At 45.3% G+C, this 12,813-nt stretch overlaps 1 protein-coding gene and 1 pseudogene across 2 annotated transcripts in view; both read right to left on the bottom strand.

Moving 5' to 3' along the window:
* The window catches only part of LOC309353070 (uncharacterized protein), a gene marked incomplete at its 5' end in the record, with an annotated part of 87,686 nt that overhangs the window by 21,345 nt on the left and 53,528 nt on the right, over positions 1-12,813 (bottom strand). The gene's annotated exons all lie outside the window — the stretch shown is intronic.
* LOC309352802 (disintegrin and metalloproteinase domain-containing protein 20 pseudogene) lies at positions 2,277-6,789 on the bottom strand (annotated as a pseudogene). The gene has a single exon. The product of its transcript is annotated as a disintegrin and metalloproteinase domain-containing protein 20 pseudogene (transcript).

The raw sequence follows: 12,813 nt of genomic DNA, 5'->3' as shown, positions 1-12,813 counted from the left end.
GAATTCACTAGAGCACTCCACTCTTGCATGTCATTCAACACAGGGGAGCTTCTTTTGAACCTCAAGCAAGTTGGGAAGCAAGAGAATTATGTCCGTAGCAACAGCCAGTATATTCACCTTTGGAATTTGGACAGAGCTTGGTTGAGCACAGAACTTAGTACAGTGGTACCTCAGGTTAAGTACTTAATTTGTTCCGGAGGTCCGTACTTAACCTGAAACTGTTCTTAACCTGAAGCACCACTTTAGCTAATGGGGCCTCCTGCTGCTGCCATGCTGCCGGAGCACAATTTCTGTTCTCATCCTGAAGCAAAGTTCTTAACCTGAAGCACTATTTCTGGGTTAGCGAAGTCTGTAACCTGAAGCGTATGTAACCTGAGGTACCACCGTAGAGAAAATGGATGGAAGAGAGGTTTAGCTGAACAGGCACTTATAGAACATAATAAAAACCCTGCTGGATAAGGCCAAAGGTCCATCTGATGCAACATATTGTTTCTTCAGTGGCCAAGCAGATGCCACTAGGAAGCCCACAATCAGGAACTGTATGTTTACCCCACTTGTGATAGGAAGTGCTATTGAGTCACATACTGCCTCTAATAATTGAGGCATGCCAGCCATTTTGGCAAGTAGCCTTTGATGCCTTATCCTTCATAGATTTTGTCTAACTCTGTTTTAAAGTCACACGAGTTGATGGCCATCATTGTACCTTGTGGGAGCAAATTATGCTTCAGGTTACAGACTCCGCTAACTCAGAAATAGTACCTCGGGTTAAGAACTTTACTTCAGGGTGAGAACAGAAATCACGCAGCGGCTGCACACCAGCAACGGGAGGCCCTATTAGCTAAAGTGGTACCTCAGGTTAAGAACAGTTTCAGGTTAAGAACGGACCTCCGGAACAAATTAAGTTCTTAACTCAAGGTACCACTGTACTGGCAGTAAAATACACCTCAAGTAGGGGGAAAGGTGTAGGGTCCACCACAGAGGAGGTTGGTAAAAAGGAAGCTGAAAAGCAAATTCAAGACAGTAAAATCACTCCAAAATGTGTCTGAACACCTTTGGAGGTAACATGAACTTGCAATAATTTAACCTGAGTCGTTATAAAACAAAGTAGCAGCCTGTAGATGGATGGCTATTGTGCTTTAAAAACTGCTAGGGAGGAAAAATGTGTGTTTTGTGAGGAGGTAAGTTCTGGTTACAGAAAGCTGATTTCATAGACTTATTTTTAATGGTTTAATTTTTTTTCTAGGGAACTTCACCAGAAGCAAAGAAATGTGCTTGTTTGAATTCACAATGAAGAGACAGATAGTTGAAGCTCACAAGAGCTTAACATTCCTTTCAAAACAAGTAGCAGAAGTTGTAGAATTGATAAATTCCCACTGTCCATGTGCAAAGTTTAGACTGCAAATGTTTTTCAGGCGAAAAAGCAGGAGGTCGTTGTGTTAATCCTGCCTCCTGCACTTATGGGCTCAATTTCCTACGGTTTCAGAGAAGCATCCATACTTTTGTCTGAGAAATGTTGGATGGGTAGGAGAGCAGCTTGGCCACCCACTCCAATCTTTGGACCAGAGAGGAGAAGGAAGACAAGGTAAGTTGATAACACAGCTTCCTTTTCCTTGGCCTGTTCCCCCTGCAGGCTGCTCCATCCCCACCCTCCTCATCCCCTTCTAATTGGCCTGGAAAGGAAAGAAGATCTGGAATGCAGTGAAATGGTGGGCCTACTATTGGTGGAAAGGGATGGAACTCAGCCACAGGAGACACATACTTGCCTGACTGGCTCCCATCCTCCTTCCTTCTCATACAGGCAACTAGGGGAAACAGCTGACAGGCAGGCAGATGATTTCCAGAGAAAGTCACTCAGTTGCCTTGGTAAATATGAACATAGCATGATTAAAATATTTAAAGGTTTTCCTCCTTCAGTGGTGGGACCCCCTGGGTGCTTTAAAAATCCACACCCTTCCTTAAGAATGGGTTCTTATTTGGGAACTAGAATTCTGCTCAGTGTTTAACACACATACACCCAATTAAAAAACCTGTGGCCCTCTAGATGTTGTTGGAAATGGTTCCCATCATCCCTGAACATTGTCAGTGCTGACTGGGGCTAATAGGGGTTGTTATCCAACAATACTTAGACTATCACAGCTTCTAAATCCATGAGGTAGAGGCAGTGCTATTTTTTCTAGAAAAAGAGGTGCCAGAACTCACTATGAATGTCTCTCTCATTCTCTAAGAATGGCAATGGCACCCACCAGAACTAAGTTTTGGTAGTTGCAGATGGAAAAAAAGCCCTGGGTAAAAGGAATACTTTCTGGAAGACAGAGGATGTAGTGAGGCTCAACATATAACGTAATTCTCCCCTGTTGAGAAAACCAAGATTTTCACAACCTGGAGTGCCTAGGAGGAAAATTTAATGAAAAGATTTTTTTAAATAATCAAAAAGTTAGCAAATTGAATGTATATCTACATAGTACAATCTATTGCTTGTTCTGTATCTGGCACACTGCCAATTGTTCATTTCTGTGATCCATTTCAGAATTTCTTCTTTTTTGTGCTTGACAAACTCTTCTACTTAAATGTAAGAACTTCAGTCTCAGTCCGTTCCTGAAATAAATATCCAGACCAACAACAACAATAGTAGCAGAACAACAAATCCAATTACTTCTGTTAATCCTGCACCGAGATTGCTACGATCCAGAATGTTACCTCGTGGTGGAGGCCCGCTATCAATGCTGCCACCAAAGCCTTTAGAGAGGCAGTTTGGAGGGGCCCAGCCATAATCACAATGACAATGTTTATGAGTATTGCATATACCCCTGTAGTGGCACTTTGTGAAATTACAATCATAGTTCAAGAGGGATACACTTTTGCACTGCCTATTAATGCATATCATGTCAGTGCCACAAGGAGTCCCATCTCTCACTGCTCCAATATCAGGTATCTCCATTCCACTGTGGTAGTCTGTACTCCAGCATTTCCTATTGCCAATGGGTATATTAACTAGGGTGCTGTGTTCCTCCAAAGAAGGTAGTTTATAAACATTTTCACACTGGATTTTTCCACATAGGATATTCTTAGCACTGCATTTCTTATAGGTTCCATGTCTAAGGCCGCAGTTGCCAAAGCGATCCCCTCGACCATTCAATTCATTGAAGCAAGCCTTTGAAGCAGCTGTTGCTTCCATGCCAAAGATCATTTTGCACTGCTCACTGTGAGTTGTGCAATTTCCATGATAACAGTATACACCATCACTACACGGGGTGCCATCTTGTACATAAACATCTTTAGGACACCACTCTGAAGTCCCATTGCAGTACTCAGGAAGATCACAGCTGCTAACCTCTTGTCTGCAGACATAATGAGCTGGAAGATACTGACACTCAGCACAACACCGTCCGAAAGCACAAGTGGCACCTGGGCGCAGCATGCAGTTAGACTGGCAACATGGATCCAACTTGCATTGATCTGGTGAACCACAGTCACATTGCTCTCCATCTTCCACTACTTTGTTACCACAGTGTTTGAGCTTATACATTTTATCAGGCTCTGGTGGGATTAACAAACATGGAGTGTTCCTTAGCTCAAAATAATTCTGATAACTACAGTTGCTAAACTTATCAGTGTTTGCCTGAGCTGCAGCCATAATGCAGGCATGTCGTTCACAAGTACAGTATTTTGAATCATGCTGCATGCCAAGATTATGTCCTAATTCATGAGTAAATGTATTAGAAAAATCAGACAAACTATAACCAACATATGATTCAACACCACATGCCCAATCAGTCCAACAGATTGTTCCTAAATATGATAATCCTCGCGTACGTCCAAAGCCCTTATATACAAATAAATGAGCAGCATCATTCTCTAGATGTTTATTTAGGGTGTTTGTTCTCCAGTCATTGAAATTGGAAAGCAGGGTGTAAATGTTGTTATCAATCACAATGAGGTTCTTTTCTGACCAAATCTCCAATCCAACAAGAGTCACGACGACACCAAGTGGCTCATATAATGAATTAGCAACATGAATGACATCTAGAACTCGCATAGCAGCAACAGTTTCATTTCTATCAATTCTCACATATCTTTCGTAATCCACAACAATTGCAACCTCTGCGTAACGGGTGTGTGTCCACCAACCTCCTTCTGGAGCACCCCTAGCCACTATATTCTCTGTTTTTTGGATCATGGTCTCTTGATGCCTTTGCTCTTCTTCTGTTAACCCACATGTCATACGTGCAGCACCCTCTATTTCTTCCAACCTATACATCACATGTTGAGAAGTAGATCTCTGCACAGGCTGAATTTCATAGGTGTCATTTTCTAAATGCAGCAGACCCCTGAGGCCCCCTGAACAAGTGCTGAGGGTGACCCATGAGGAAGGCTTGTCTTGTACAAAGCCACGGTAGAAGCAGTCATCTCTGATGAAAGGATAGTCCACCTGAAGGTCTCCCTCCTTACTGTAAGTGAAGACAGGGAGGTGTTTAGGGACAAAGCCCCTGTTCTGCTTGAGATGCACTACATGGCCTTTCCCCTCAATCTGCAGTAGGTAGGTGACATCATGATGTTCTTGTCCATACCTAGGGACTAGTTTTCTTGGGGTGGTCACCTCGTAAGAGGCATACATAAAGCCTTGTGGTGGTTTCTGACCTGTAGTCTCACACAAAACATTCCATGAGATCAGCACCAGTTGCCATGTGTGGTGGTTAGTCATTTTCCCTGAGAGGTGAAAGAATTCACTAGAGCGCTGTACTAATGCCTGTCATTCATGACAATCCCTTTTGGTCTGGAATGGTGGTGGAAATAAAGCTGCATGTTAACTAGAGCAGGAGGATGATTCTGACCATAGCAACACTCCGTACATTTACCTTTAGAATGTGGGTGGAGCTTAGTTGATTGATGGAACAGAATGGAGAAGGAAGATGGAGTGTGGGAATGCATGAAAGGGTAATTACAGAGCATCAGAACTTAAAAAGCCCTGCTATGTCAGGTGAAAGGCCAATCTAGTTCAGCATCTTCTTCCCAAAGTGGCCAAACTGGGAAGCCTACTGTTAAGACTTAGGTGCTTTCCCTTTTTCTGATTCCTATCAACTGGTATTCAGAAACATTGGATTTCCACTGGATTTTACAAAATCATAGAATTGGTAGGGACCCTTAGGATCATGTAGCCCAGACATGTCCAATGTGTCAATCGCGGGATGGATTTTGGTCGAGCATGACCAAGGCCTCGTCACCTCTGCCCACCGCCCTCTCCCAGCAGCTGCCCTGTACTTAGCTAGGCTTGCTCACCACCGCTGCAGCAAGAGCTCTGGCTGGCGCAGGTGCTGCCTACGCCTCCTTGCGGCTGCCTCAAGCGCCCTGCTCTGGCTGCCGGCTTTTCCGACGCCCAGTCAGCTAGCCGGCCCCAGAAACATGTGAGGTGCCTGCCTCTGCCCCCTGCAAGCCACAGTCCCGGGGCAAGGAGGTGGGGTCGACAATGAGGCACACATGCTCCACAAGGGCTGCAGTGCTGCAGAGTGAGCCAAGGGAAGTGCGGTGCACAAGAGAGACAATGACACCCCTCCTACTGGTTCCTGTGGAAAGAAAATGCCAGGTCCCACACCCCTCCACTCTCCATCTTAGTTCTGCGTGGGTGCTGAACTTTCCCCACCTTTCCAGCTCCAGCCTAGCTGTGTTTACATGAATGTAAGCCACCACCCCCTCTTCCCACGGAGCTCTTCGTCTGGAAAAGGGGAAGTTGAACATTTTGGGGCGTGTTGGCTTCCCATGTGTACCAAGGGCCCTGGGAGGGGCCTGGTGTGGGGGTAATGATGTTATTATTTTTATCACCATCATAATTTATTATTTATACCCCGCCCATCTGGCTGGGTTTCCCCAGTCAAATATAATATGTTTAAGTTGAAGAATGACAATGGGAGAGTGTGGTAGATCATTTCCAGTTTTTGATACTGGATAGTAGATCACAGTTGGACATGCGTGATCTAGCTCAACCCCAGGAATATGCAGCTGTCCCATATGGGGATCGAACTTGCAGCCTTGGCATTATCAGCACCACACTTTAACCAATTGAGCTATTCATGCCGGATTAAAGTATTATATGTTTCACCTGCATATAGAGTTAAAGTGAACAAGATTATGTCTGCTCTCTTTCCACTGGCCTGAGGAAACAGAAAAGGATGTCCACTTTCACCTTTACTCTTTAATATATTGTGACAAAAGCCATGGCAAAAGCGCATGGGATCTCAGGTGTCCACACAGGGTCTGTGTCCCTTTGGAGAATAGGTGGAAGCTGTAGTGCTTTAAGAAATAGGGTCTATTCACCTATTTACACCCTCAGTTTGCATGGAGGGGGTCCAGATCTTACAGCATGGCCCAAGCATTGCAGGCAGTCCTTCCTTCTCCCTTCCCAAAATGGATCTCCCCCCTTCTTCTTCCCAGAAACCCTTTGCCCTTCCCCAGAGCAGTTACCCTGGCAACCTTCCAAATCTACAGTCTCCGATCATGCTTGGGGCTAGAAGTGCCATTCTCTTTTTAACAACTCACAATGGCTTTAAGGGACCTAGTTTGGCCAGGCTACCCAAGAATTCCTTTGCAGCTTATATTCTCCCCTCATATCACAAATAACCCCACATCCTAGCATTTATTAATTTCAGTGTTTAGGGGGACACCCCCCCCCCCGTTCTGTAACAATATGTTTAAAACCCCTGGCTTGCACTATCAGACAACATTGTGAGATTCATGGAGCAATTCACAATTCAGTCAAATATAAATTGTTTTTATTTGCAGATGATCCCCTTCTGTTTATTTTGAAGCCTATTATTATTATTATTATTATTATTATTATTATTATTATTAATTTATACCCCGCCCATCTGGCTAGTTTTCCCCAGCCACTCTGGGTGGCTTCCAACAAAATATTAAAATACAATAATAATAATAATTTTTTATTTATACCCCGCCCTCCCCAGCCAAGGCCGGGCTCAGAGCGGCTTACAAGCAATAATAAAAACAAGATGAATGATTACAACTTAAAAACAAAAATAAAATACAACATTAAAATAATGGAACATTAAAATATTAAAATGTAGCCTCATCGCAGGAGGAGAAAAGAAAGAAAGAAAAATGTCTATTAAACATTAAAAGCCTCCCTAAACAGGGCTGCCTTCAGATGTCTTCTAAAAGTCTGGTAGTTTTCTCTTTGACATCTGGTGGGAAGGCGTTCCACGGGGCGGGTGCCACTACCGAGAAGGCCCTCTGCCTAGTTCCCTGTAACTTGGCTTTGTGCAGCGAGGGAACCACCAGAAGGCCCTCGGCACTGCACCTCAGTGTCCGGGCAGAACGATGGGGGGTGGAAACACTCCTTCAGGTATACTGGACCGAGGCCATTTAGGGCTTTAAAGGTCAGCACCAACACTTTGAATTGTGCTCGGAAACATACTGGGAGCCAATGTAGGTCTTTCAAGACCGGTGTTATGTGGTCTTGGCAGCCGCTCCCAGTCACCAGTCTAGCTGCCGCATTCTGGATTAGATGTAGTTTCCAGGTCAGCTTCAAAGGTAGCCCCACGTAGAGCGTATTGCAGTAGTCCAAGCGGGAGATAACCAGAGCATGTACCACTCTGGCGAGGCAGTCCGCAGGCAGATAGGGTCTCAGCCTGCATACCAGATGGAGCTGGTAAACAGCTGCCCTGGACACAGATTTGACCTGTGCCTCCATGGATGACTCCCAGGCTGTGCACCTAGTCCTTCAGGGGCACAGTTACCCCATTCAGGACCAGGGAGTCCTCCACACCTGCCCGCCTCCTGTCCCCCAAAAACAGTACTTCTGTCTTGTCAGGATTCAACCTCAATCTATTAGCAGCCATCCATCCTCCAACCGCCTCCAGACACTCACACAGGACCTTCACCGCCTTCACTGGTTCTGATTTGAGAGATGGAGCTGGGTATCATCCCCATACTGATGAAACCCAGCCCAAACCCCCTGATGATCTCTCCCAGTGGCTGCATGTAGATGATGAAAAGCATGGGGGAGAGGACAGAACCCTGAGGCACCCGACAAGTGAAAGCCCAGGGGTCTGAACACTCATCCCCCCCCCCACTTTCTGAACACGGCCCAGGAGAAAGGAGCAGAACCACTGTATGACAGTGCCCCCAGCTCCCAGCCCCTCTAGACGGTCCAGAAGGATGTTATGGTCGATGGTGTCAAAAGCCACTGAGAGATCCAGCAGAACTAGGAAACAACTCTCACCTTTGTCCCTAGCTCACTGGAGATCATCAACCAGTGCGACCAAGGCAATTTCAGTCCCATGATGAGGCCTGAATCCTGACTGGAAGGGATCCAAATGGTCCGCTTCTTCTGTCGTGCCTGGAGTTGTTCAGCAACCACTCGCTCAATCACCTTGCCCAAGAATGGAAGATTTGAGACTGGGTGATAGTTTGCCATTTTGGCCACATCTAAAGATGGTTTGTTAAGGAGCAGTTTGATAACCACCTCTTTTAGCAGGTCTTGGAAGGCTCCCTCACAGAGAGAAGCATTCACCACCCCGCAAAGCCCATTACCTAGCCCTTCCTGGCTAGCTTTTATAAGCCAGGATGGACAAGGAGACAGGTGGTTGGTTTCACTCGTCCAAGCAGCCTGTCCACATCCTCAGAGGTAACAGGTTGGAACTGATCGCACACAATATGTCTAGACAGAACTCTAGCACTCTCCCGCCCCAGTCCTGCTCCCATGGTGGAGTCTACCTCTTCCCGAATCTGAGCGAATTTATCTGCAAAAACTTTGCAAAATCATTGCAGGAGATCATGTGGCCTGTACTGGGCCCTGATGGAGCAGGTGGTTCCGCTAAATTGCAAACCACCTGAAAGAGTCTCCTGCTGCTGTTTTCTGAAGATGCAATAGAGGCAGTGAAGAAAGTCTTCTTTGCTGTCACTACCGCCACTTGGTAGGCTCGACATTGAGCTCTAACCCGTGTCAGGTCAGCTTCAGAATGAGTTATCTGCCACCGGCGCTCTAGCCATCTCAGCGATTGTTTCATTGCCCCCAGATCTGTGGAAAACCACGGGGCTGTCTGGGCTCCATGCAATCGGAGAGGCCGCTTCAGAGCCAAACAGTCAATAGCCCTGGTTAACTCCACATTCCAGCGGGCCACCAGGGAATCAGCTGAAAGGCCATTAACATGGGATAAAGCATCCCCTACCACTCTCTGGAAACCATTTGGATCCATTAAGTGGTGGGGGCGGACCATCCAAATCAGTCCCACCTCCCTGCAGAGGGGAAGGGTCACAGAGAAGTCCAGTTGCACCAGGAAGTGATCTGACCATGGCACTTCTTTAGTTTCAGTTTTACTTGGTGTCAGATCACCAACATCCATAGAGGTGAACACTAGGTCTAAGGCATGTCTGCGGCTATGAATTGGGCCAGACTTATTCAGGGATAGCCCCATGGAGGCCATGCTTTCCACGAAGTCCTGAGCGGCCCCTTGTAAGGTTGTGTCAGCATGGATGTTAAAATCCCCTAGGTGTCTCCAGGAGAACATCTGCCATGACCTGAAGCAGCTTGGGCAGGGAAGTCGGTACACCAAAAGGAATCCTGTACTGCCCCTATTGCCCAACTTTCAGAACATGCACTCAGAGAACTGGGTCTTCCCAACAGGACGCCTGGTGCAAACTAATGACTTCCTAAAAATCACTGCAACCCCCCCCCCTCACTGCCCACAAGGCCTGGGTTGCTGTGCATAAGAGAAACCTGGTGGACAAGCAGTGGCAAGGACAGGCCCATCTGCTTCATCCAACAAAGTCTCTGTTACACATGCCAGGTCAAGACCTCCATCCACAATCAAGTCATGGAAAGCAGTGGTCTTATGAATCATTGACCTGGCATTGCACAGCAGTATGTTCAGGTTATGGGGGTATCCCTTGCTGATTCCAGTGTCCATCTGGTCAAGACCAGACCCGGAGGCAGGGATAGTTCTCAAACAGCAATTAAATCTGCCTCCTTAGTAATGACATGGTCTGGTCTTAGCGTAACTCCTCCTCCTACTCGTGATCACTGAGATCTGTTGTCCCAGTGCATCCCCCTCTGTGGAACCTGCCCCAGCCATTTTGTTGGCTGGGACACACTCCCAGGCATCCCTGACCCCTCCCCTTAAGAACAAAAAACAAAACACAATAAAACCCAAAACAGTAAAAACTACAAACATACCAAAATTGCAAACATACCAAAACAGATTCCCAAACCCAACTAAACATCCATCACACCCCCCACACCAAAAAGGAATTTAAAAAGGTAAAAAAGAAATTTTAAAAAAAACACATTTAAAAACCAGTATTCCTAATTTGATGTAAACAATTGAAGCTTGGGGTAAAATATCAGGATACTCGATTAATTGATCCAAATTGGAATTGATGCCAACAGGTGAAAATTCAATTACCCATTCACTTAAAAGGTAAAGGTAAATTACCCCGACAGTTGAGTGTAGTCACAGACGACTCTGGGGTTGCGGCGCTCATCTCGTTTTACAGGTCAAGGGAGCTGCAGACAGTTTTTCCAGGTCATGTGGCCAGCATGACTAAGCCACTTCTGGCACAACAGAACACCGAAACCAGAGCAGTGCACGGAAATGCCGTTTACCTTCCTGCTGGAGCGGTACCTAGTTATCTACTTGCACTTTGACGTGCTTTTGAACTGCTAGGTTGGCAGGAGCTGGGACCGAGAAATGGGAGCTCACCCCGTCGCGGGGATTCAAAACGCTGACCTTCTGATCAGAAAGCCCAAGAGGCTCTGTGGTTTAACCCACAGCGCCACCAGCATCCTACCCATTCACTTAAGCAAATTCACTGAGGCAATATCAGTTCTAGATTTGTATGTTAACACCAAGAGATATAACTCAGCTAGTAACAGTAAACATAAATGAAATACATAAAATAACAAACATAAATTTTAAAAAAGAGGCTTCCCTAGATATTGATAGATGGGAGCCATTAAACCTTACCACTTGCAGAAAGTTGAATGCTCTCGAAATGAACATTATTTCTAGATGGGCTCCCACTATGTTTCCAAGCACAAATCAGTGTTGGTGCTGACCTTTAAAGCCCCAAATGGCCTCATCCCTATATACCTAAAGGAGTGTCTCCACCCCCAGTTTTCAGCCTTGACACTGAGGTCCAGCGCCGAGAGCCTTCTAGAAGTTCCTTCACCGAAGAAAATGAAGTTATAGGGAACCAGGCAGAGGGCCTTTTTGGTAGTGGCGCCTGCCCTGTGGAATGCCCTCCCATCAGTTGTCAAGAAGATAAATAACTATACAACTTTTAGAAGAAATATAAAGGCAGCCCTATATAGAGAAGGTTTTTTTAATGTTTAATGTTTTACAGTGGTACTTCGGGTTACAGACACCTCAGGTTACAGACTCCGCTAACCCAGAAATAGTACCTCGGGTTAAGAACTTTGCTTCGGGATGAGAACAGAAATCGTGTGGCGGTGGCGCAGCAGCAGCGGGAGTCCCCATTAGCTAAAGTGGTACTACAAGTTAAGAACAGTATCAGGTTAAGAATGGATTTCCAGAACAAATTAAGTTCTTAACCTGAGGTACCACTGTATATATATTCTCTTAATGTAATTCTTGCTTTATTCCACTTTAGAAAACAAAACTTAAAGGTCATTTGCAAACGTTCAAAACTAATATTTAATTGAAATAAGTCACCAGTAATGAAATATAAGCGCACATTGCCCCCAGATTGGTGCACGGTGATTTAAATGCCATTTGAAGGTAAAATGGATTTGCAATCATTCAACCAAAGAATCACAGTAAAAAAGCCCTATACCATATAATATTTTTCTTCTTTTTTTAAAAAATGATGACTTCTGAAAGTAGGGTGTATTTTGTGAAGAGGTAGGCTAATTACCGAAAGCTGATTTCATAGGTTGTATTTAATAGAGCCGTGCACACCCCACAGCCCAGCTGTCCAAATCAGGTGGACCTGCCTGGCTCAACCCAGGGACCACCAGCCTGGCTCCCTTGCATGCTCACACAAGCAACATCAAAAGGGAACAACTGGCAGGCACGCAGCTCATTTCCAGAGAAATGCACTCAATTGCCTTAGTCAACAAGGAAAAGGTATAGGACAAAATATTTAAATTCCTTCTTCCTTCAGTGTCACTAAGTATGACTAATCTGGTGTGCCATATTTCTGCTTTTTAACAATGAATAATCTCATAAGATCCAGTCACCTTCATGTCACATTGAGTTTGATCCAACTTTGAAGGTTCACAATAACTATATACTATTAATGTATGTAAATCACATTCAATACCAGGCCATTCAACACTGCTTTTCAAAATTCAATTGTATTGTAATTGATTTCAAAAAGGATATTTCTAGTTCTTCTATTTCCATAGGTGCCAACCATGTCGGCATCTCCGCTCGGCCAAGCTTATAAAGCTCATTTTCATTCGGCCAAGTCCTTCGGAAATGCCTCCGACGATAAAACCTGAGCCTTTGATGAGGCCTCAGGCACATTCCTGTTCAGCAGAGTTTCCAGCACTGGAAAGTGATAAGATTTATGGCTACATCGCTATGCTTTATTTCTTACTACGCAGACAGCAAAGAAATATACATCCTCTCTGTGAAAGCAGAGAGCAACTGCAAACAAACAAAGGAACAGGAAACCAGTAACGTCACATCCGTCTCCCGTGAGACTTCCAACAGTATAGAATGTGTGGAATGTAAACAGTCTTGTGACTCCAAAGCACTGCTCAGTGGCAAACAGAAACTAACAGACCCTGGGTGCCCAGGCACCCACAATTTTTAAATGAAGGGGCCACTGCCCCCA

This window comes from Podarcis erhardii, assembly GCF_964252035.2.
Source record: "Podarcis erhardii genome assembly, chromosome: 1".
NCBI classification, from domain to species: domain Eukaryota; kingdom Metazoa; phylum Chordata; class Lepidosauria; order Squamata; family Lacertidae; genus Podarcis; species Podarcis erhardii.
This window is presented reverse-complemented; position numbering and strand designations above follow the sequence as displayed.